This window comes from Ochotona princeps, chromosome 6, assembly GCF_030435755.1.
Source record: "Ochotona princeps isolate mOchPri1 chromosome 6, mOchPri1.hap1, whole genome shotgun sequence".
Classification (NCBI taxonomy): Eukaryota; Metazoa; Chordata; class Mammalia; order Lagomorpha; family Ochotonidae; genus Ochotona; species Ochotona princeps.
In genome coordinates this window covers 42756118-42780660 of record NC_080837.1, presented here as the reverse complement: position 1 = coordinate 42780660, position 24543 = coordinate 42756118, and the positions used below count along the sequence as shown (strand labels likewise).

Below are 24543 nucleotides of genomic sequence, written 5' to 3'. Positions count from 1 at the left end.
TGCATGACTCCAGAATGCAAACTCAGTTCAGCACACAGCACCACCTATTTCGTGCGGGGACACTAGTGATCTTTAGTGTAGCCTGGACTCACAAGCATCACTTGGAGACTTGGTGGCACTGGAACCTTCAAATGCAGCAGTGGCTCTCTCACTGATCTTTGTCCTTTTTCTGTCCTCGGTGCTTTGACTTTAGTTCCGACTTTCTTTTAAAAGTTAATTTCTTTTGAAAGTGTTAATTATCCTGTGATATGAAACATTAACTGTGAATATATGTTTTTGATACTTCATTTTTTTTTAAACAGGGAGATCTTGATAGTGTTGGACCATTGATTATCTAGGGAAGAAAAAGAGGGCTTACATGGGAAATGGCCAAAAAGGGGAAGAATTGAAAGCAACACATATATGAATCCATATTACAATTTCATCTTAAGATCTCTCTGTCTGTATATATATATATATATATATATATATATATATATGTTTCTGTCTCTCCTCCTGTCTGTAACTGTCTTTCAAATAAATGAAAAAATAAGTCTTTAAAAAGCCAACATAAAATTTCAAATGGAAATACGTTTTTTAAAGGATTAAAAATGTTTTTCATAGTATTCAATGTTGTTTTTTCTCTTTTAGTTTCAATTTAGCTTTAAAAAGTTATGAGCTATATTGAAATTCACCAGCAGAGGGGAGTAAAGGAACACAAAACAGTTTCCAGTTTATGGTAATTTTTGTGCACATACAGGCCAGTGAAGTCCTAAATCTATTCCTTTTTTTTTTTATTATTAGCTGTGGATCTGTGTGAGCTCATTACATTTTATTAATAGTTCAGTCTGTAATGGAGGGGAACAAACAGATCTGTAGGTCACAAAGGCATTGACTTTTGGTCAGAAGTTATAGGCAGTGTGAAGAATGAACTACCTCAGTGCATTTTTATGGACAAGTTTTCCCAGTTTGAAGTTTTATTTTCCAAGTTTCATTTTTTTCTTTTTAAGGATTTATTTATTTTTATTGGAAAGGCAGATCAGATTTACACAGAAAGGAGAGACCGAGATCTTCCATCTGCTGGTTCCACAACAGCTGGAGCTGAACCACACAGAAGCCAGGAACCAGGAGCTTCCTCTGGTCTCTCACACAAGTGCAGGAATCCAAAGTCTTGAAGCATCCTCAGTTACATTTCCAGGCCATAAGCAGGGAGCTGGGTGGGAAGTGAAGCAACCAGGACATGAACCAGTGCGCATTTGGGATCCAGTGCTTGCAAAGTGAGGATTTAGCCATTGAGCCTTTGTGCTGGATGCCATTTTTTTTTTCCTGTAGAAGCTATAATTTCAGTGATCAAAATAATGAACCAACTGGAATCTATATTGATTACTACTATGGATGCACCTCTACCTGAAATAGCTAGGAGTTTTTGATTGCTTAAACTTTTATTTATTTAGATATATCTTTGAGGGTTTTTTTGATACCCTGATATAAAGTGTAAGTTCTCTTCTTTGTGGTCGTATAATAATGAGAATTGTGTTCACTGGCTTGAGTCATGTGTAGCTAGAGCACTCTAGACACTTGAAATATTTTAATGTAGATATTAAGTAAGTCATAGTATAAGGGAGGGAAGGAACCAGGCACTTGGTAAAAAGACCCACAGCCAAGTGCCAAGTTACTCTTCCCCCATTACTGACAGACAGAAAGATCTCCCCAGAAATCTGAAATGAATCTTCACAAAGGAGAGATTTGTGGTACACCATGTGGTCATGTACACCATGAAATCATGTAGAGTATTTCCTCTGTCAAATTATAAGGAGCAGTTAGGGCCCGGCGGCGTGGCCTAGCAGCTAAAATTCTCGCCTTGAACGCCCCGGAATCCATATGGGCTCTGGTTCTAATCCCAGCGGCTCCACTTCCCATCCAGCTCCCTGCTTGTGGCCTGGGAAAGCAGTCGAGGACGGCCCAATGCTTTGGGATCCTGCACCCATGTGGGAGACCTGGAGGAAGTTCCTGGCTCTTGGCTTCGGATCAGCACAACACCGGCCGTTGCGGTCACTTGGGGAGTGAGACATCGGATGGAAGATCTTCCTCTTCTCTCTGTATATCTGACTTTGTAATAAACATAAATAAATCTTAAAAAAATTATAAGGAGCAGTTAAATGTGTGGACCCCTGCACCCATGTAAGAGATCGGCAGAAGCTCTTATCTCTTGGTTTCAGATTGGCCCAACCCTGACCATTGCTGCCATTTGGGGTGTGAACCAATACATGGATGATCTCTCTCTCCCTTTATCTCTGCTTTTCAAATAAATAAAATAAATCTTTTTAAAAAAGGAATTTTCTTCCAGCTGAGTGGCTATAGCCAGCAGAATTTGGGCCCTGATGACCCAGGTGCCAATGGTGCTGGATGAAGTCCTCAGTCTGACTGGCAGTACACTCTGGGGACTTGGAGGTGTGGGGCTGCATTGTGTTTGGGGGATGGAGGGGCAAGCAGGAACTTGAGGGTTCGTGTCTAGTAAGAAATGACTTCTGAGGGACTTCCATGGACAAGGCCACTGTACTTGCAGAACTATATCATGGAACCCACCAGCGAGAGTTGAAAAGGGAATGGGTAATGTGAGGCTGGGCCATGACACTGACCAGTACTTTAATTAATCAAGTGTTGGGGTAGAATCTGTGAGAGATTATGTGGGCTCACCCATGCAGAGCAGCAATCTCTGTTGGCACGTGCAAGATCTGTGACTAGGAACAGGCCTGATTGGGGAGCTAAGGGGATTCCCCAACTGGGTTGGGGTTCCCACTGGTGAACATGAGAGCAGGAATGCGGGCAGTGATCTTGGCTGGACATTACTGCAGTGTTCCTTGGTATAGGTGTGGACTGGGTCTGGGGAGTGCCAGACTGGGATAGACTCCAGCACACACTGATACTTGTGAGAGCCAGAGTGGGAGTGGAATGGGCTGGACTAGGTCTTGACTCCCACTGAACCTCATGAAAGCTGGATCTGGAGGTGAATCAGGTGTGGCTGGGCTGCAACATCCAACAGTGAGAACCAGATATGGGCCAGTTGGGCAAGGCCAATTTTCCTGCCAGAACAGGAGGTGGACTAAGTCGTCTTGGGCCAAGAACCTGCCTACAAGCTGCATGCTGGATCTGTGAACCTCAGGGAAGGAGGTCCAGCAAGGCCTGGGTTATCTGTCACAGGTCCTTGGACCTGTCTGTGCAATGGGTACTGGGTCCATGAGACCCAGGGGTTGGGAGTCCAGCAGGGTCAGGGTCACCTGGCCTGGTCCTTGGGCCCACCTGTATGGTGAATGCTGAGTCCGTGAGCCCTGGGAACGGGGGTCCAGTGAGGCCTGGGTTGCCTGGCTCAGATCCATTGGCTGACCTGTGGGAACTGGTCCTCCTCAGTGTAAACGACGTAGTTGTGGACAACAGGCTTTGTGCACGTAGAGGATATGGTAGCCCATTGGAGCCTGCAGAGGACATCGGGTACCATAGCAGAGAATGGAGAACAGAACATATTGGATAACTACCCCAGTCAAACGATGACAGATAATATTTTGCATGTGGAGACACCAAGTCAACTGTCAGCCAATGGACATTTGAAGGGTTTCCTCATCCATAGGTCAGTGAGATCAATAGCATTTCAGAACTATTGCATCCACTTGGGCAGAATCCTTTAGCATGTGCCACATCAGGACCCTGGGTATCAGGTGGCCATTCCCCATTCCGGGTACTGAGGTGGTTGGGAGGCTGGGTATGGTTTCTCCCTTTATCTCCCTCCTCCCCTCAAGAAATGGGAAAAAGAGTTTGGAAACAATGATCACACCCTCTTTTCTCTAGCCCTGCATACTTCCCTCCCTGATCAACTATGTGTAAGTCATCAAAAATAATAAATTAATTAATTAAATTTTTTTAAAAAGAATGTTTTTTTTTTCATTTTATGGCAACTTTTCTCTCATACTGACCACCAAATTTCCTAGGGAAGAAGAGTTAAGTTTGGAGAGACATTTGTACTTAAAGTAAAATTATTTCTTGTATCAGGCCATTTGGTAGAAAATATTAGATAGGGACGTGGTTGCTTAGCAACTTTGCAGTCAATGAACGAAATTCCAGCCTTGTTAGGAATCCTAAGGAGCAATGCCTCAGAGGGTTCTTGTACTGGTTTTGGATCATTCAAACTAAAAGTGAATTTTTAAAAAAGATTTATTTATTTTTATCAGAAAGGTAGGTTTTGACAGAGAGGAGGAGAGACAGAAAGATCTTCCATCTGCTTGTTCACTGTCCAAATGGCTGCAATGGCTGGAGCTGAGCCTATGCTAAGCCAGGAGCCATGATCTTCTTCTGTGTCTCCCACATATGTTCAGGGTCCCAAAGCTTTGGGCCATCCTCTGCTGCTTTCCCAGGCCACAAGCAGGGAACTTGAAAGGAAGTAGAGCAGCCAGAGTATAAACTGGCACCCATATGGGATCCTGGTGCACAGAAGGTGAGGATTTGGCCACTAAGCTACAATGTCAGGGCCAAAAGTGATTTTTTAATACAGAATTTGATAGAAATTCGCATGAGAAGAGAATAGAAATACAGACAAAGGGTTTACTTTTCTGCTATTATTTTATAGTATATAAAGATGTTGTCCATTTTGCATCTTTGCTGAGAAATAAAGACAATTGCCGTCAAGTGCAAGGATTCCACTTACATAATGAGAGATGTATCTTAGAACATCTGTTCTTTACTGCTTGTCTTTGGGGAAGAAGGGATACTCTTGCCTACTACTAATGTCTCCAAATGTACTTTTAAAAATATTTAGTTTTGTTGGAAAGGCAGATTTATAGAGAGGAGAGACAGAGAATGAACAGAGAAAGATGTTGTTTTCCACTGGTTCACTCTCTAAATATCCACAACAGCCAGAGTTGAGCTGATCTGAAGCTGAGCTTCTTCCAGGTCTTCCATGCAGGTACAGGCTCCCAAAGCCTTGGGCCATCCTCCAGTGCTTTCCCAGGCCACAAGCAGGGAGCTGGATAGGGAGAGGATCATCTGGGACACGAACGAGTACCCATATGAGATCCTGGTGCTTTCGGGTGAAGGATAAGCCTCTACATATGCTTTTAAGCCTATCTGGTTTTTCTCACTTCATGAGTTTTCCATTTTTCAAGTTTATGTACATTATTTCATCGATTGAAAGAAATATTTAAAATGCTAAAATTGTGATATATACTTAATGTTGTGTCATTTCTTTTTTCCATTTGGAGCCCACCAGCTTCCTCCCTTCCAGTTCTTTCTGGTTTTTGTTTGTTTTAATTTTAAAGACAATTTTTATTTCTTATTAGATTAAAAGTCTTCTTGTAGTATAATTTTATTTTGGGATCATTCTAGAAATAAAAGACTGAAAACCATGTAATCTATGTGATGAAACCTGTCACTGAACACCAGCTTCAGCTTTCAATTCCAAGAAATTTTATGATACAGAAATTCAAAGATCTGGTTCTTCTTTTAAACAAACATATATTTTTATTGGAAAGGCAGATCCACAGAGAGGAGAGACAGAAAGATCCTATGTCCGCTGGTCCACTGCCTAAGTGGCCCCAATGGCCAGAACTGAGCTGAAGGATATTGTTCCTAAATATAATTTATTTTCCTATCTGGTTATAATAACCACAGTAATTAAAGAAGAAACTTAGAATCACATTAAGCCAAATAGGATGAAATTCTTGGCTGTGATTATGAAAATCATTTAACTAAAACTAGGTTTCTTTAAAAATATAGGCCACTCAAGTCATAATTCAATAAAAAAGAGAAATGAAGAATTAAACACTGTGAGTAGATATTGGCACAGCAGTTAAGAGGACACTTCGGATATCTCCACTCCATATTAGAATGCCTGGTTTAAGTCCCTGCTCTGTTCTGATCCCAGTTTTTTCTAACATACACCTTAGCAGGCAGCCGGTGGTGGCAGGAATCCTTGGGTTTCTGCCAGTGCCATGAGAAGCCTTGATTAAGCTCTGAAATCTCTGATTTCAACTTCCAGACCTGGATGTTGCAAGCATTTAGCAGCAGGTGGGAGATATGTCCTTTTAGATTATCATTGTTTTAGATAAAATTTTTAATTTTAAGTATTTTTAAAATTAAAAAAATTTTAAATTAAAAGCTTTACATTTTTAAAATTTTTAAGCAAAAAATTTTAATGTAAATTTTAGTTTTGATGATGCTTGCATAATTGATCAGGTTAGGAGTGGTCAAGTGTTAGGGGAAAGTGAGTGAGACCATTGCTTTTACATTTTTTTTTCTTCTTCCTGTTTCTAGAGGAAAGGGGGAGCTGGGGACAGCTGCACTCAGCCTCCCAATCACCTCAGTACCTGGGATGGGGAACAGCCACCTGATATCATTCCAGGGTCCCTGAAATAGAGCATACTCCAAGGGTTCTGCTCAAGTGCTTATGATAATTCTGAAATGCTGTTGATCTCACCACTCCAAGAATGAGGACACAGTCCACCTTAGAGTCTTCACTCACCCAGTTATTTGCTGCCAGTTATTTGACTGGGGTAGTTGCCTTCCTTCCTCTGCTATGGTACCAGGTGTTCTTTATAGGCCCCAATGGACTGTCATATCTCCATGTACATCTGGGTATGCCTCCACTGCTCTTTCTTTTCCACTGAAGAGCCCCAGTTCTGACATGCACTCTACTGTCAGTCCACCAATCCTGCAAAACCTCCCCATGTCTGACTCCAATGGTTCAGTTGGAGGGATCCCCAAAAAAACCCTTGTCTGAAGTGATTGAAGATCTAACTTTTGTGTGTGGTTGTCAGTGTGAGGTTCAGTTCTGTCTGTCCCCACATCAGCCTATGCACACACCGGTAGTTGCAATTGATGGGATGGTTCTGCCTCCAGCCCCATCTGTTACATAAACCAATGGGTACTGAAGCCCGGCCCAACCCTGTCCACCACACATTCATCCCTCACATACACCAGTGGGAACTGCAGCCTAGTCAGAGTGACCCTAATAACCCCCACCAACCCTGCCCCCAACCCTGGTTCATGTGCTTGCCAGAATATACAGCAGATTGATCCAGTCTGTTTCACATCCCATTCAGTGCTCATACATGCCAATGGGTGCTGAAGCCTAGCTTAACCCAACTGATCCCACCATCAGCCCACACTCATGCTGGCAGGTGCCAACACCTATCTAACCAGCCCCTCCCCCTGAGCCTTGGTTCTCATGCTCACTAGTGGCAGTTGCAGCCCATCAGAGTTTCCCTACTGGGTCCACTCCCAGTCCCAGATTTTGCACTCTCTAGGAGGTTCTGCAGTCTAGCTTGACAGAATTTGTCCCCAGTCCCATTACTTGCCAGCTAATGCTGCGGCAAAGCCCAACCAACCAGCACTTACTCTGAGAGAGAGAGAGATTGAGAAACAGAGAGAGAGAGAGGTTGAGAGAGAGAGAGAGAGAGAGAGAGATTGAGAGAGAGAAAGAGCATCCATCTGCTGGTTCACTCCCCAAGAACCTGGGACTGGGCCAGGTTGATGCTAGGAAACAGGAAGTCAATCCAGGTCTTCCTCATGGATGGCAGCAGCCCAACACTTGAGCTGCCCATTCTTAAGGTGTGCATCAGCAGGAACCTGGGGTGAGGAGCTGGGTATGAACCCAAGTGCTTTGATATGGCATTATAACTGGTGACCTAACTGCCAGGCAAAATGTCTGCTTCCTCTTAGACTTCTTTACACAGTATCATCAAGTTTCCCTTTTCTGCTTCCAAAATATCCTTTTTTTATGATAATTCCTCCTCTCAGCCTAAAAACATACTCATCTCAGAAAAACAAAAAATAAAAACTTTTCATTCTCAAGTGACCTTCTGCCCTCTCCTTTTATAAAAATCTTGGGTGTTCCATACTTTAGATTTCCAGTTGTTTTTCTTCCTCAGTTCACTGTTGTCTGAGTTCTGTGGCCATTAGTCTATTGAAATTGTTCTTGGCAAGGTGACAATAACCTGATTGGCAAGTTCACCAGATGTTTTTCAGTTATCATCTCACTTCTCAGGACAACTAGAGAGAGGGCTCTCTTCTTCTGACTCTCCTTTACTCACAACCTCTTCTGTCTGTTTGTCAACTTCTTGTCCTAATCCAAGCAAGCACAAACACCCTGACTGTTCTTCCTATTTATTTATCTCAATGCTGTCACCATCCACTATTTCCCATATGAGGTTTCTGAGTTATCCTAAGTTTCTCACCTTATATTATGAGCCACCAAATGACTCATTAGAGCCCCCATATTCTGCTCCTAAATAACTTCTGAATCTAGTCCTACATGAACATCCTCATTTAACTCAATCCTTATTAGGACAATTGAAATTTCTGACTCTTCTTTGTCTTCAGTATATTTCTTGCACACGTTTTCAGCCCTGAATAATGTCTGTGTCACTTTCCGAACAGTGGAAGTGAGGTCCTCTTCTAGAGTATGCTGCACAGGGCACTTCCACATATGGTTCTTGACCTCCATGTTAGCTTAAATTTTGTCATTTTATCATACTCTTATGTAGACCTGTCACACTCTACCATACATACAACATGGATTCAGAAGTCACCACAGGTAAATAATCCATCAGAGAGATTGACATCACTCAGTCACATCGTGATAAATCAGAGAAAACTGAAGACAAAGCTTTGGGGGTGAGGGGGAATCTGTGACCATAGGGAAAAATGATGTTTTCCTAATATTGATTTCTTGATTTCTCTTATCCTTTTGCACTTTGGAATATATGAGTCTCTTAAGCCCTTGTTTTTCTCCCTTTTGTTGATGACTTTCTGTTTAAAGACTCAGCTCAGCCTTCACCTTCTTTTGGTTCTCTTCTTTGGTAAGTAAACACTCCCCCTTGGAACTGCCTAGTTGCATTATATGTGAGTGTATTTTGACACTTATCCATTACTTGAGTAATGCAAATGCAATATGTTTTTAAGGGATTTATTTATTTTAAAGGCAGAATAGGAGAGGGAAAGGGGAAGAGAGACAGAAGGAAAGAGAGAGCTTTCATCCACTGATTCACTTCCCAATCGGTTACAACAGCTGGACATTGACCAGCTGAAACCAGAACCCTGGAACCCTATCCTGTGTCTCACATGGATGGCAGTGTCCCAAGCACTTGGCCATCCATCACTGATTTTCAAGCACACAGCTAGAGCTTGATCAGAAGCAGAACAGCTAAGACTCAAATTGGCACTCTAATATGGGATGCTGCAGTTGCAAGTTGTGGTCAGACTCATTGTGCTATAATGGACCTCCAATGCAATACGTTTTATCACAGGCCAGTTATGATTATACATTTACAAGTCTGCCTCCAATGATATTATTAGCTCTCTGATAGTGTGCAGCATGTAGTTTTAAAAAGTTTGCAATCCAGGCCTGGTGCTATGGCTCAGTGGCAAAATCCTCATGTTACATGTGCCGAGATTCCACATGAGCACTGGTTCATGTTCCAGATGTTCCAGTCCCCATCTAGCTCCATGTATGTGGCCTAGGAAAGGAGTGGAGGATGGCCCAAAGTTTTGGGAGCCTGCACCTGCATGGGAGACCCCAAAGAAGCTCCTGGCTCCTAGCTCCTGGTTTCAGATTGGCTCAGTTTTGGCTCTTGTTGCCACCTAGGAAGTGAACCAGTGGATGCACTATCTTTCACTTTGTTCTTTCTCTGCCTTTCCTTTTCTCTCTAGATCTACCTTTTCAATAAAAGTAAAAAAAAATTTTTTAAAGCACACTTGGTTAATATTCCAGAGTTTCCCTTCTTCCTCAAAGACTAAAGTTAAGAACAGATATTCTAGGATACACATCTCATTATGTAAGTGGAATCCTGCAGTAGAGTGAACCAGTAGACAGAAGATCTATCTGTCTCTTCTTCTGTCTATAAAACTTCTCTTCCAATAAAATAATAAATCTTTTTGAAAAGTTCATAATCTGTTACTTGTAGCTCATAGTGGGTCTTAGACAAAGTCTGAATGAATGAGTACATGACCAAACATAAATTAAGATATTTCAATAGTGAAGGTTATAGGATGCCAAAACAGGCAATAATCAAAGTAGTGGAATATACAATTCAAATATCAATGATTCCTACCCAAGAGGTTGCTACTATTAGGAAAAAAAATGTATTGGTAAGAATGTGGAGAAATTGGAATCATCGTGCATGGTAAAATTGGAAATCTTCCAGGATTGTAAAATGATTCAGTTACTATAGAAAACAGTATAGGGGCCAGTGCTGTGGCTCAACAGGTTACTGTTCCACTTTCAAGACCAGCCTTTCATATGCAACAATTCATGTCCTGGCTGCTCTGCTTCTGCTCCAGCTCTTTGCTTAAGGCCTGGGAAAGCAGTGGAGGATGGCCTAAAGCATTGAGACAATGTACTTGGGTGGGACACTCAGAAGAATCTCCTGGCTTCTGGTCAGTTCATCTATGGCTGTTGTGGCCATCTGGGGAGTGAACCAGCAGATAGAAAATCTTTCTCACTCTGTCTCACCTTTTCTCTCTAAATCTGTTTTTTCAAGGAAAAATAATAAGAAGAAAGAAAACAGTATAGTGGTTCCTCAAAAAATTAAAAAATATAGCTGCCATATGTACCCTAAGTTACACTTTGGGGCTATTCTAAAAATTAAACACAGCATTTCAAAGAGATATCTAGACAGGCACATTCATTATTTGCAATAACTAAAATGTGGAGGGCAAAACAAATGTCCACTCTCAAATAAGCAGTTAAACCAGTTGTAGCTTCTACTCATATATAAAATGGATTGTTATGTAACCTTGAACAGGAATGAATTCCTGATATATTGTTCTAACATGGATGAACCCTGGGACAAATGCTCAATGAAATCAGTCACCAAAGACAAATAGTGTGTGTTTCCATTTATATGAGGTATCCTGTTTTCAAATTAATGGAAACAGAAAGTAGAATGGTGGTTACTGGAGTATAAGGGGAATACACATTTGGAAAATTATGATTGACAGCTGTAGAGTTTCTGTTTTGCAAGACAAAAAGTACTGGGTATTAGTTGTACAACCATGTGAATGTTTTTAATTCACTAAACCACACACCTAAAAATAGTCAAGATGGTAAATTTTATATGATTTTTTTAACCATGATAAGAAATGATAAGAGTAAAATAAGTTTTGTATTTGTCGCAGAGTAGATGTTATATGGAGGTTTACAGGTGAATGGGAAGGCCACACAGCACTGTCTTATTATTTATATGACATATTAACCTAAATGTTTTATATAACTTATCCTAAATGCTTTCCTTTGTAAAAAGAACTATAAAATGTGGGTAACGATATATACATATAACATAATATGGCAAAACATTACAATGTTCCTCTACTTACGATGGGATTATTATACACTGAAAATATTGTAAACCAAAACTATGTTTATACACCTAATTTACCCACAATCATAGCTTAGCAACACAGTACACTGTGGAGCTCCAGTTGTTTACCCTGTGATTGCATGGTAGATGGGGAGCTGAGGCTTAGCGCTACTGTCCACCACTGTGAGAGATTATCCTCTTGCATGTTCTTAGCCTGGAAACATAAACCTAGAGTGAATTTATCTGGAAATTTACAGAGTTGCTCAAAGGGTACATGTGAAAATATAAACATGGACATGTATGAATATGCATATATGCTGAGGCTTACGAAGCAATTGACAGATTATTGAATAATTAATACCGAAAAACTTAAGAAATTCCAAGAATTGTTTATAATGTGAAATTGTTTTAAAGAATAAAGCAGAGCTGGAAGCTCAAAATACCTCTACCAATCTTCATTAACTTAAAAAATGTTGACTTAAACCTCCAAATAACCAGCATCAGTCATTCAAAAAAAAAAAAAAAAAAAGACTCCCAGTTTGAACTGATCCTTTGGTCTTTAACAGTCCTGTATCAGCGAGAAGCGTCTCAACCTGTCCCAGAAGTGTTTCTGAAATTTCCTTTTCCTGAACTTGCACACTTTTATCTCTCCCATGGAACACATAAACATCAGGGGTGAAATGGAATTTCAGATTCTTCAATGATTCCCTGCACTAATATGGCTCATTTTCCATCATTGAACCTCTGGGGTTACTTCAGTATAAAGTCTCTTAACCACCAAAATGGAGCAGCTTGTTCCAAGTGGTGAAACTGACAAGGAGAGGATCTGTGTAAATTGCAGTGTGCCAAGGGTAGAATAGGAAACCCCCGATGTGGCACCACTTTCCTCTATGTCTGCAGCATGGGGACTCTACATAAATCCCAGACCTAGCTTCTTGTCTCTACCAAATCTACAGGAAATGCATCTCTGTTAGTCTGAGCCTAGCCATTGCTGGGTTGCCTTGGAGCTCTAGGAAAATATCATTAACTCAATCTGTGTTACCCTGAAATGCTAAAAATAAAAATAGCATCCAGGAGACCACTTCACTAGTTTTCTGTTATTTCATATTAAGATTTTATTTTCCCTTGTGCTGCTGTCACTATCTGACCACCTTCCTCATTAGAGTAGATCTTTGAAAGTTTCATTCTGCATCCGGTTCTGTTAGTAAATTTGCTGGGCAGAAAGGAAAATTTTTTTCTCCTCTCTCTATACAAAGGCAGAAAGGAGGGGCGTGTGTGTGTGTGTGTGTGTGTGTGTGTGCAGACACATCACACTGTATACTGTGAGGCCTTTCCCTGGGCTCATATGTATTTATGTAGATGATGCCCAGTAAAAATGAATTCCTTTTTTTTTTTAAGATTTATTTCTTTCATCACAAAGTCAGATATACAGAGAGGAGAGACAGAGAGGAAGATCTTCCTTCTGATGATTCACCCCCTAAGTGAGCCGCAACGGGCCGATGCGGGCCGATCTGAAGCCAGAAACCAGGAACCTCCTCCGGGTCTCCCACGTGGGTGCAGGGTCTCAACGCATTGGGCCATCCTCGACTGCCTCCCCAGGCCACAAGCAGGGAGCTGGATGGGAAGTGGAGCTGCCGGGACTAGAACCGGCACCCATATGGGATCCCAGGGCGTTCAAGGCGAGGACTTTAACCTGGACCATTTTTTTTCCTGAATTCCTTAGGGAGAAGTGTCATGGTGTAGTAGGTTAAGTCTTCTTTAAGATTGCCTGGATTCTAACCCAGAGTGCTTGGTTTGAGTAGTTGTTCCTCTGTCCCACACAGTGCCCTACTAATATGAATTCTTGGAGGCAGTAAATAACGGCTCAAATGCTTGGGTCCCTACAACCTACATGGGAAACCCAGATGGAGTTCCTGGCTGTTGACTTTCCAGTCTTGGCTAATGACAGGTATTTGGGGTGAATCAACAGATGAGAGATTCTCTCTGTCTCTTTCTCTGTCCCTCACTATGCCTTTCCCATAAAATAAATTAAAATAAAAATACAACAAAACAAAATAAAGCAAATTTCTTAAAAACACTAATCTTAGTGGGAGAAATTGTGAAAGGTCAAAACCTTTGAAAGTCCTTGAAAAAAATCTGAAAGTAGAGACATGAGCATACCTAGAATTAGAAATGATGGAAGATTTGTAGGTAGATTGGGTGTGTGTTTGTGTGCAGTACTAGTGTAATAAGTCTTGATTTGTATTCATTTGTTTTATTATTTGTTGTTTGATTCAAGATCTCCTTAGGACTCCTGATGTGTGGCTGCTTTTTCTCTTTTAGTGTATTATCCTGGGTTTTCTCTTCCCAGTTGAAAGAGATTTCTGTAGATAAAATGAGTACCTCATCTTCACTCTACAAGATTACCATATCATTTGCCAGGACACACTTCAGAGTCAAAATTAGACTAAAAAGATTGAACAAATTTAGTTATCTGCAAATGAAAATAGACATGGCTTGTTGGGGACACCCATGAGCCTGCATAAGCTCATCAGGGCATTCTATTTCTACTTCATTTTTTCAGCCTCAAGAATAATCTTGTTTTATTCATGCAAATGCCTGGCTATCACCAGTTGTCTATTATAGTTTCTCCTCAGTTTAGCTCGGTTTAATTACCTTACTTTATTTTTGCTGTTTACCATTTCACAAAACATTTTATTTTGCCCTGCTGGGACTCTCCTTAGAATCATACCAGTATTTATTTTGGGTATAGAGATGGGACAGCTTAGGACAGTTATACGATTAAGACCTTATAAAATCTAGATGGGAAAAAAAAAATCAATGCAATAATGCAGTGCATGGACAAGAATGGAAGGAAATCAGACTATTGTCCTGGGTGGGAGGGACTATATTTTCACATATGAGACTGACCCTGTGCTAAAATGGTCTGAGACGTTCAATGGAGAAAATGAAACATGTACTAAACCTTGAAGAAGAGTTCAAGAGGGTTTTCTGGGTCTAGAAAGCCAATAAGCAAATGATGTAGAGGAGCAATAAGATTGATGGGCAGGTGACAGCGAAAAACCTCGATCAAAAGTACAATATCAAATACAGTACCAAAGGAAAAGAATGCCAGAAAAGGTAGAGTGAAGTCAAAAAGACTTTCATGAGACTAAGAAGTTGGTGTTGAAGGAAATTTTCATAGCCATTGCCAGTCTTTGGACAGGAGAGGGGCCAAGTAATGTGGTACTAGGGAAAGAGAGGTTCTGACAGGACTGTTCTGACAGCTGCCAGTGGGGAAGTATAGAAACTGGTTGTAACAAGATAAAGAATTTCACTATAGTTTTGATGCTGTATCTCTGTTCTTCATCCATTTGCATACACATCAGATACCACCTTCTGATCTATTTATAAAATATGTCCTTATGTCAGCGTGTCTTCTTTTTATTCATCGTATGCACCCTACCCGAAAGCACATAGTATTTCCACCCTAGTGTTTGCACATTTCACTGGGCTCCCAACAGCCTAGTTCTTGAATTATCTAGTTTCTCTCAGAAAGGACACTTAAGAAACTTATTATACCTTTCTTCAATTTCCTCCTATTCATTCTTCTTTTCTTAAAATTTTAGGAGTGATTTTATACTGTGTAAGCTGTCCGTGCTTCCTAAGTTCAATGAGAAAAACAAATAGATCATGTTCACTAAAGTAGAGTGTAAAAGGTGACAGACTTTCAGTGCTGCAGTTTTGCTGAAGTCAGAAAGAAGCGAGAGCCTTCACCTGTCCAGTCTTGGGATACTGTCCAGAACTTGTGCCTAGCTGGAGACAGGAAGAGATGCTCATGTGGAGATTGGCACAGCAGTCAGCATGGGGACATGTACAACAGTCTTGCTGCAGGTCCTCACTTCCAGCTGACTGTGGGATACTAAGGCTGAATTTAGCTACTTCAGTGTCATTGTCAAGCAGTGGTGTGAGACTTGATGATCCTGAAGGTTTCTCCCTGTTCTTACATTTTTAAAAGCTTCACAATTTCAGAAAACATTTATTTTACTATAGAGCCTCATTTCTGTTGTATTTCTGTTTAGTTAAAAACTTGACATACCTATTTACATATTTATCTTTCATGTTTGAGACCTTGGAGACAGGCAGAGATGGAAAGTGTAGGGAGAGACCTTTCATCTGCTGCTTCATCCAGTTCTTCCTCTAAGTGGCAGGGACCCAAACACTTGGAGCCATCTACTGATGCTTTTATCAGATCTTTAGTAGGAATTGGATTGGAAGTAGAGTAGCTGGAACATGAACGAGTGCTCCTGTGGAATGTCAGCTTCATGGGTGAGGCTTTACTCACTGTGTCATAATGCTGGACCCAGAAAATAAGCCTCTATGTAAAATGTGTTATGAAGAACAGGGCCTAGTGCGGTGACCTAGCAGATAAAGTCCTCACCTTGAATGCGCCGGGATCCCATATGGGCGCTGGTTCTAATCCCAGCAGTCTCACTTCCCATCTAGTTCCCTGCTTGTGACCTGGCAAAGCAGTCAAGGACGGCCCAAAGCCTTGGGATCCTGCACCCACCTGGTAGACCCGGAGAAGGGTCCTGGCTCCTGGCTTTGGATTAGCGCAGACCAACTGTTGTAGTCACTTGGGTAGTGAATCATCAGATGGAAGATCTTCCTCTCTGTCTCTCTTCCTCTTTATATATCTGACTTTCCCATAAAAATTAATAAATTTTTAAAAATGTGTTATAAAGGAGAGATGCTTGTGATGAATTACTTCTCATAGGTATTTATTTACATCATTCTATTGTAAAGCAAACGTTAGCTTCTTTATTACTCACCAGATATTGAACCAACAGTATGACTCAGCTGCCAAAATCAATTCTTAGCCTCAGACCATTTTATTTGATGAGTATTCCCCAGTTTTAAGAAATAAAAATTGTTCTGTTAAGTCACTCTGCTCTGTGCTGATCAGGTGACATGTGGCGTCTTTTTTATTTAGTTACGACTTCACACTTTAAGGGAGATGCAGGGATGCTATTGAGCTCACTTAGAAAGAAAGAGGCAAAGGAAGGAAGGAGGGAAAGAAGGAAGGAAAGAAAGAAGAGTGGGAGAGAGGGAGGGAGGGAGGGAGAGAGAGAGAGAGAGAGGAAGGCAGGCAGGCTATGGAGATGGTGCAGGGTTTGGAAATCTGCTATTGGTAGCATAAACCTGGACCAGAGGGTAAAACATGCAGCCTCTGTCACCTTTGACAGGGAAAATATAAGTATAGAATTACTCTGTGCTGTGTTGAAGCTTGTATAAAATAAAATAAATACACAATTAAAGATGTATATTTGATGTAATATACCTTGAGATAATGCAGAATTTTCTAATATTTAGCATCCCTCATCTAACATATGGAGGCCTAGATAGGGTTCCCGGCTCTTAGTTTCCACCTGCTAAAGCACTGGCTGCTGCAACCATATGGGGAAAGAATCAGCAAATTTGAAGATGACTCTCTCTCTCTCTCTCTCTCTCTCTCTCTCTTTCTCTCTCTCTCTCTCTCACACACATACACATACGCACACACACAGCATTTCAAATTAATTAATTAATCCTGAAAAATCTGCAGTGAAAATTTATACTGTTTCCAGGAAGAGGATAATTAATAATTTTAAACATAAAGGTTAAAATAGTATACACAGATTCAAAAGGGACTTAAAGAAGCATTTAAGTTTTAGCCCAGACATTATAAACCACATATAGGGTTAATGAATGACATTTTAATGCAATTTATGTAGACGAACTAGTTGAAGTTCCTAATACCAAATTATTAACAGTGCACATCTATCAGTGAGTGAATATGGACTTAGAGCCTATTATATGCCAGAGAATAAGCCTTTGGAAACATCAAGAGTAATAAAGAACTGTTTTTACTTGGTGGAGCTCACAGCCCTACATAAGAGTCCAAATTCTAGCACCTGGATAAAATAGGCAAGAAAAGGAAATAAGTTAGCTCAATGGAGTCTGTATAAATCATAGACTGCGTGAATTATGTAAAGAAAGTCACTACACTCAGCTCCATGTAACTGTTGTGATTATGGTAAATAGGTCTACTGCTATCATAGCCCATTAGAAGAATAGAACCCCTGGCCTGACGTGGTGGCTGAGGAGATAAGGTCCTTGCCTTGCACGTGCCAGGATCACATAAGGGCACCAATTCTAATCCTGGCAGCTCTGCTTCCCATCCAATTCCCTGCTTGTGGCCTGGGAAAGCAGACAAAGATGACTCAAAGCCTTGGGACCCTGCACCTATTCGAGAGACCCAGAAGAAGCTCCTGGCTCCTGGCTTCAGATTGGCTCAGCTCTGGCTGTTGCCACTTGGGGAGTGAATCAGCAGATGGAAGACCTTTCTCTCTGTCTCTCCTTCCCTGTGTATATCTAACTTTCCAATAAAAAGTAATAATAAATCTTTTTTGAACAAAAAGAAACCCTTAATCCATCTTACATGAAATTCCTCAATTTTTAATTGCAGATAGCATTTTTAATACTGTGATATGAGAATCATTTAGATCTGCAGAATACAAGTAAAATTTTATCAAGAGCTGTGTTCAGTAAATTTGATCTAGTTGTTTAACGCCTACAAATAATTTCAGTATTTTGATAAGGACTCTGAAGACAGAATAAGAGATGCTTAAAATATGCCAATCACTTTATCTTTCCCTGTTGGAAATTTCTGATAAATGTAAATTGCTGAGTTATAATTAGATTTCATTAAGTCTGTATGCATTATCTATGTTGAAAAATAAGTTACCCTAAATTTAGTGGTTTCAAACAGCAATAAACATATATTGCCTCTCCTAGATTCTCTGGGCCGTGATTTTAAGAGCATCTAAGCCAGTTGGCTCTGGAGTTTCTCATGAGGCTGCAGTCAAGTGTTGAAGATCTCAGGTGAGTTCTACTGAGCTAAATTTGAGAGGGACTAGATGATCAACTTCTCTGAAGGTTCATTGCTCACATGGTGAATGCTGTGGACTGGGGTCAGTGCCTCGCATGGCTCTCCTTTTAGGCAATGTAAGAATTCTCACAGCACGGTGGCCAGCTTCTCCTATATTTAGTGATCCTAGAGAGAGAGCAAGAAGATAGTTTCATGACCTAGCCTAAGAAGGCTCACTCCAACACTTTTGTAGCTCAGTCTGCTGAACAAAATGCCGTGGACTTATGACTTAAAATAATGGATGTTTATTTATCATACTGCTAAAGACTAGAAATCCAAAAACAATGTAGTGGCAGATTCAGTCCTCTGGTGAAGGTCATCTTCTTGGCTGTATTGGATGCTCTGTTGTCTCTTCTATAGGTACTAATCCCATCATATTAGCACTGTACTCATGACCTCATCTAAACCTAATGACACGCCAGTGTCCACTCACTTCCAAATACTGTCACATTGGGGTTAGAACTTGAATGCATACATTTAGGGGGGAACAATTATTCAATGAATATTCAAGATACTTTGACAAAGCTATTGTTGAGGACCTTTCTGAAGATGAATTATGGTCACTACCAACCCTAATTAAATTGCTTTAAAGTTGGGACTTTTTAAAAATATTATTTTGTCATCCTCTCACACTTCTAATTATCAGGATAAAAAGAAACAACAGCTTCCAAAAAGGAGCTAGAGCTGACAAAAACACTTTTATAGTGGGTTTGTAGAAGCTTCCACTTTCTCATCCCCATAACAAAACATGTCAAAGTGATTTTCTGGGGCTTGCAGGGAGGTAGATAGACAGGAAATAGTCTCATAAAATTGTGAAGTAGAATCAGTCCATGCACCTGCTCCTGTCATGTAGTGGTTGCTCGAGACATTACGCCATCTGTGGGGCTCAAGGGTAAAAGGGTCACTAAGTCAACAAAATGGCGACCAACAGTCAAGGGCACTGGGTTACATGTGGTGGGCAAGATGGCGGCCAAGGACAGAGCCCTGGGCATGAGCCATTTCAAACAAAGACTGAGTGGCCAGCGCCGTTTCGCTTACCTACCCCTGGCCTATGGGAGATGGCTTCCGCAGTCATGCTCCTAGTAATTGGCTCCTAGTTTCTCCCCTCCTGGAATTCCTGAAATCCCTGGCCTGAGGCTAACCGTTACCCTATATAAGAATCTGTACTTCCCAAATAAACCAGAACTGCTGGACAGAACCCCTGCCCGTCTGTTTGTCTCTCACATGCCAGGAGGTTGGGTGGCAGGCGATAGGCTCACCCCCTCCGGCAATGGGGTACTAGAAGGATCTGGGAGGAGACCCTGCACCATTGACTGGTGTATGCTAAACTGCTAAACTGGGTGTATGCACAACAAAACATTCCAAAATATGAATCCCAAGTCTCAGCACTTCTCCAGTCCTATCTTCACCAGTATTCACCATCTGTCTATCTCCTGTAGACTTGAGGTCTTCTCTCCTGACAGAAGTATTTTAGTTAATGTTACAGGTAACTTTTTCTTTGGAGCCCAAGTTGTTATTTTAGTAAATGTCAATCTGCCTCACTCTGACAGTTTGCAGAGATGAATTATGTAGGTAGATAAATGTAAGGAATGGAGGGAGAGGAAGAAGGGATGAAGGAGGGAGAGAGAGATCCTGAACAGGAGATAGAGTCATTATAAAATGTGGTTAGAAAGTAGTAGAAGGTTTCTCTTCAAGGCTGTCTGTCCCAAATTTACATAGTTCAAATCAGGTTTGTCTTGTGCAAACTGTTTGTGAGAGCTAAGCCACTCCACATTCGTCAGGTTAGAGGTGCGATCATTTATGGAGGGTTATGTGAAAACTAGATGCAGTTGTACTGCGCCATGTTTCCAGTGTTGTTGACCGTGACATCAAGATGGAGTCAAGTACTGAAATACAGCAGCGTATAAGTTAGGAGATTAAAAATCACCTTGCAGTACAATAGTCAAGGTTTCAGGATGTGAAATGCTGACTGCAGTTGGGAAGTCTGTCCATTTTCATTACAGCTCAGGATGAGGGAGCTCCAAGCAAGTGTCCTAGGCCAGTGATGCCTTGATGCATAGTCAATGTTGATAACTCATTATCCTCCAGGGGTGGCAGCTGGGGAGCTCCTGGTGCCATTTCATTCTCTGTATGAGAAAGGATGTCAACAAGCCTTTCAAAAACTACATTTTTTTTCTAGCTTTCATTGTGAATGGGATTTATAAGCTACAGATAATTCAGGGGAGGGACAAAACCATGAAGTCATGAAAACTGGAAGAACTTCGATAGGTCTCAAGTTCATCTTTATATGCTGAGGAAGGACTGTAATATGTATGAAGACACAACAGAGGATGGATGGGAGGACCCTGATGAGGAGACCTCTCTGGCCTAAATGGCCAAATATGATTGAAGGATGATGGAAGGTCACATAGCTTTTCAATTAATTGTGCTCAAAAAATATTTATGACTATTATTTTGATTGTATGTATTTGAAAACCTCTTGTTGAAATAAGTAAGCAAAAGGGCATGCATGTGGCACAGTATGTTAAGCTGCCTCTTGGGACACTTACATCCCACCTACACCCTGACAGCTTCCTATTAATACAAATCCCGGGAGGCTGCAGGTGATTGCTTTGGTACTTGAGTCTCAAATGTGGAACCTGGATGGAATTTCAGGTTTCTGGTTTCAGTCTGATCTAGTTCCAGCTGTTGCTGGCTTTTGCAGAGGGAATCAGAGGGTAGAAGGACTCCTCTCTCTCTGTCACTTTGCCTTTCAAATAAAAAAAAATCTTTAGGAATGCAACAGGGAAGTACAGGTACTCGAAGTTTTTTTCATATACTGAACAAAGTATCTAGAATGAACTCATGGTTGGAGACATAGATAGGGAAAAAGTGAAAATTGAATCAGGCACAGAGAGAATGATCTGGAAATCAGATGTTTAAATGGGGATCCAGATGTGCCTTTCAGTTGCAAAAATGTAGATTCCAAGTTGTCAGCTAGAATAAAAATCTAAGTCTGCCAAAGCAAGGGGAAATAGGCACACCAAGAAGGTTGACAAACATTTGAATTCCATGTTTCTGAACAAATTGGCAAGGATCAGGAAAACCAGAGATGGCCAGGGAACATACAAGGACAATTCCCTAAATCTTAGCAACTGCCGTTTAATAATTGATTGCTGGCAAAAGACAAAAGTACCTATTCTTTTCTCTTTGCTCCATGCGTTGTGGAAGACAGTTTGTACTTACTGGAGATCATGAACATTCAGCTTAAAATTCCAAATTCAGGTCAAAAGTTGTTTTCTGTGTGAAACCTACATACACATTCACACTTAAACATAACACACACTCACACACAATATACACACAATCTGTCAATACATACATTATACACCAAACCCTCTATACACTTAAATATGTAACATAATCACATACCAACTACATATATACCAGTTATGCACGTGCCCACGCCATACCAATGTATACCACACACTCCACACCATTCATACACTTACACATGCATACACGTAACACTCATATACACCAACCACTTTCCCATACACATTCACAACAAAGTTAAAGACCTTTTCCTTGATGCTGGCAGTCCAAGTTGACAGGCCTCTACTGCCGTATATCATACAGCAGAGATTGTTGAGAAATTATATTCAAGCCAGAGCATTTCAAGTGGTGTGAATTTTAAAGTGGTCTGCATCTGTGTGTTTATCCCAGCCCTAAGCCTACTCCCCAATAGGGTCTAGAGGTATTATAATTCTGCACCACAAGTCAGTGTAATTCAAAATGTGAGATAGTAGAGAAGAAAGTTGTAAACCAGTGGCAACTTCTGATTTAATCCAAATGTCACTCTCCATTTCCTTGGTTCAGTTAAAAAAACAATATGGACTGACATGTTAAGGGGAAACGCCATAATTTCCTTTCCCTGACAGGTGCTTGGCCTCTTTGTAAGCTTAGCTCTTTACTTTATGAAACTTTGCTGTTTCCAACATGACAGTGATTACTTTCTTACTAACTGTCTAAAACATTATCAGAGTTGCCTCTTCTCTATCAGAGATTATGTCTTTCTAATTACAACCCAACCTATCAGTACATGATTTTGTAAAAGCAAGCATAAGTAAAGGTATTATCTTATAATAGGAGGCCCTCTAGGGTGACATTTAGTTAGACTACATGGGGAGTAACTTCCCCATAACCCAGAGAGGAAGTCAGCTATGAAATTGCCATAAATGACCAGACAGCAGACTAGGCATGGAGGCAGTAGATGAAGGAAAAGCCAGAGGCCTTGGTCATACGTCTACATTAGCTAGAAAGCTGAGTCTTTTCACTAATGTGGGAATGTCAGTGTATCTGCTGGAAGGAAAATAAAGTTATTACATCTTCTTATTCCATTTAGGATTGCTCTGAATGCACGATCTCTTGAAAGGCTAATGTCACACATCCTCAAAAGCAGAACAAGGTTTTACAGTTATGGGATTGGAGAAAAGCTGGTGTTCCATCTTCCAGTTCATTACCACACATTATCTATGGCTTTTGGGTAATTGAGCAAATAATACCCTTGACAACCATTCCCTTCTTTACCTCCAAGGCAAGGTAATTAATTAAGGCCAGAAGGGGATTGTTAGCATCTGTTAGCGAACCAAGCTGAGGGAATTGCTTAGGCGTGCACTCTTGGAGTCTGTGAAAGGACAGGAGCGGGAGTAGCTCCAGCACTAATGTTCCGTGTGCCTCCCCTCAGTGTTATCACCTGAGGGCACATTATGTGCGAGATGACTGGGGAATTTCCACAGCCCTGATTACACGTGTATAATTCTGTGTGGCTATTTTCAAAATACATAATTTTTTGAGGAACTTTTCTAGGACACACGTCTGATGTTTAGCACACAACAGAATATGGTGACTCAGCTAGTGAACTGAGTAAGCAGAAATCATTCAACCTCTATGATACATGGTCTGAATGTCACACACACTCACTGAATAAGAATATGCAGTATTCTATGCCCTGTAGGAGTCTCGATGGAGTCATGTGATGGACCCAACGGCAAACAGTGTGAGCTGATTGGAAATAATTATGTGCCCCCCAAAAGAAGTGAGACACAGTTGCAAGGACTGTGTGAACAGAACAGGTTGCAGATAGGAGGGGAAATCTAAGCTGGGGCCTGAAGGAATCAGGACGGATCCAGGGAAGGAAATAGCACAAATAAAGGCAAGAAGAATTTCCTACCATCCAGGGAAGAGTTTCATGCTGAATACTAAGAATTATCTTTCTGTCTCCCTGTTCCTCTGTCTCTGGGATACAAAGAGATAGAAATTCTTAAGTCCCAACACATATACCCAAATACACACACACACACACACACACACACACATCAAGAGATAGGCCAGGGAATTCACACAAGTCTTTGTGACAGGATATGGAAAAATACATGGACAAACAACATTCCATGTATTTGGTTTTCTGCATGATGCCTTATCAGGGTCAAAAGGGTGAAGTAGTTATGTGGGTTTGAGATTAAAAAGGGTTTGAGGGCCCTGCAAGGTAGCCTAGTGGTTAAGTTCTTGCCTTGCATACACCAGGATCCCATATAGCTGCCGGTTCATGTATCTAAGGCTCCGCTTCCATCCAGTTCCCTGATTGTGGCCTGGGAAAGCACTCGAGGGTGGCCTAAAGCCTTGGGGTCCTGCACCTGCTTGGGAGACCTGGAAGAAGCTCCTGGTTCACGTCCAGCCATTGTGACCACTTGGGGAGTGAACCAGTGGATGGAAGATCTTTCTTTCCGTCTCTTCTTCTCTCTGTAAATCTGACTTTCCCCCCAAAAGTGATTTTGAATAACTAATAATGTATAGGATTTATTAATAGTTCACTGCATCAGGTTTTGCTAAGGAGCTTGCATATGCATTCTCCTTTAAGGCTCATAATATGTCACTAAGGTAGTAGTAACATTTACTCCCACTCAGAGATGAAAGGACAGATTTAGAGAAATCAGCTCACTTGCCCAAGGCAAATAAGGATAAGATCAAAAGTTCTGGAACCTGAATTCCCAAGATTTTGCATTATGACTTCTCAAAGACATCTACTGTGTGCTCTTTATGTGTTGTTACTTTAGTAGCCCTAAAAAAATGGTTTTCAGCTTGAGTGGTTTTGCTCCACCTTCCACCCCATACTCCACATCTTCACCAGGATTCCAAATAAAATTTTGCCATTCCCAGGGTCATTCTGAGTTGTCACAACTAGTTGGAAAATGCTACTAACATCAATGGGTTTTGGCAATTGCAGTAATT

At 41.1% G+C, this 24543-nt stretch overlaps 1 long non-coding RNA gene across 1 annotated transcript in view; it reads left to right on the top strand.

Annotated features, from left to right (window-relative positions):
* The window catches only part of LOC131480554 (uncharacterized), a 113792-nt gene that overhangs the window by 10219 nt on the left and 79030 nt on the right, over window positions 1-24543 (top strand). Inside the window, exon 3 of the long non-coding RNA XR_009245626.1 lies at window positions 18141-18227. This is a non-coding gene — a long non-coding RNA (uncharacterized LOC131480554). The remainder of the gene's footprint in view (window positions 1-18140; window positions 18228-24543) is intronic.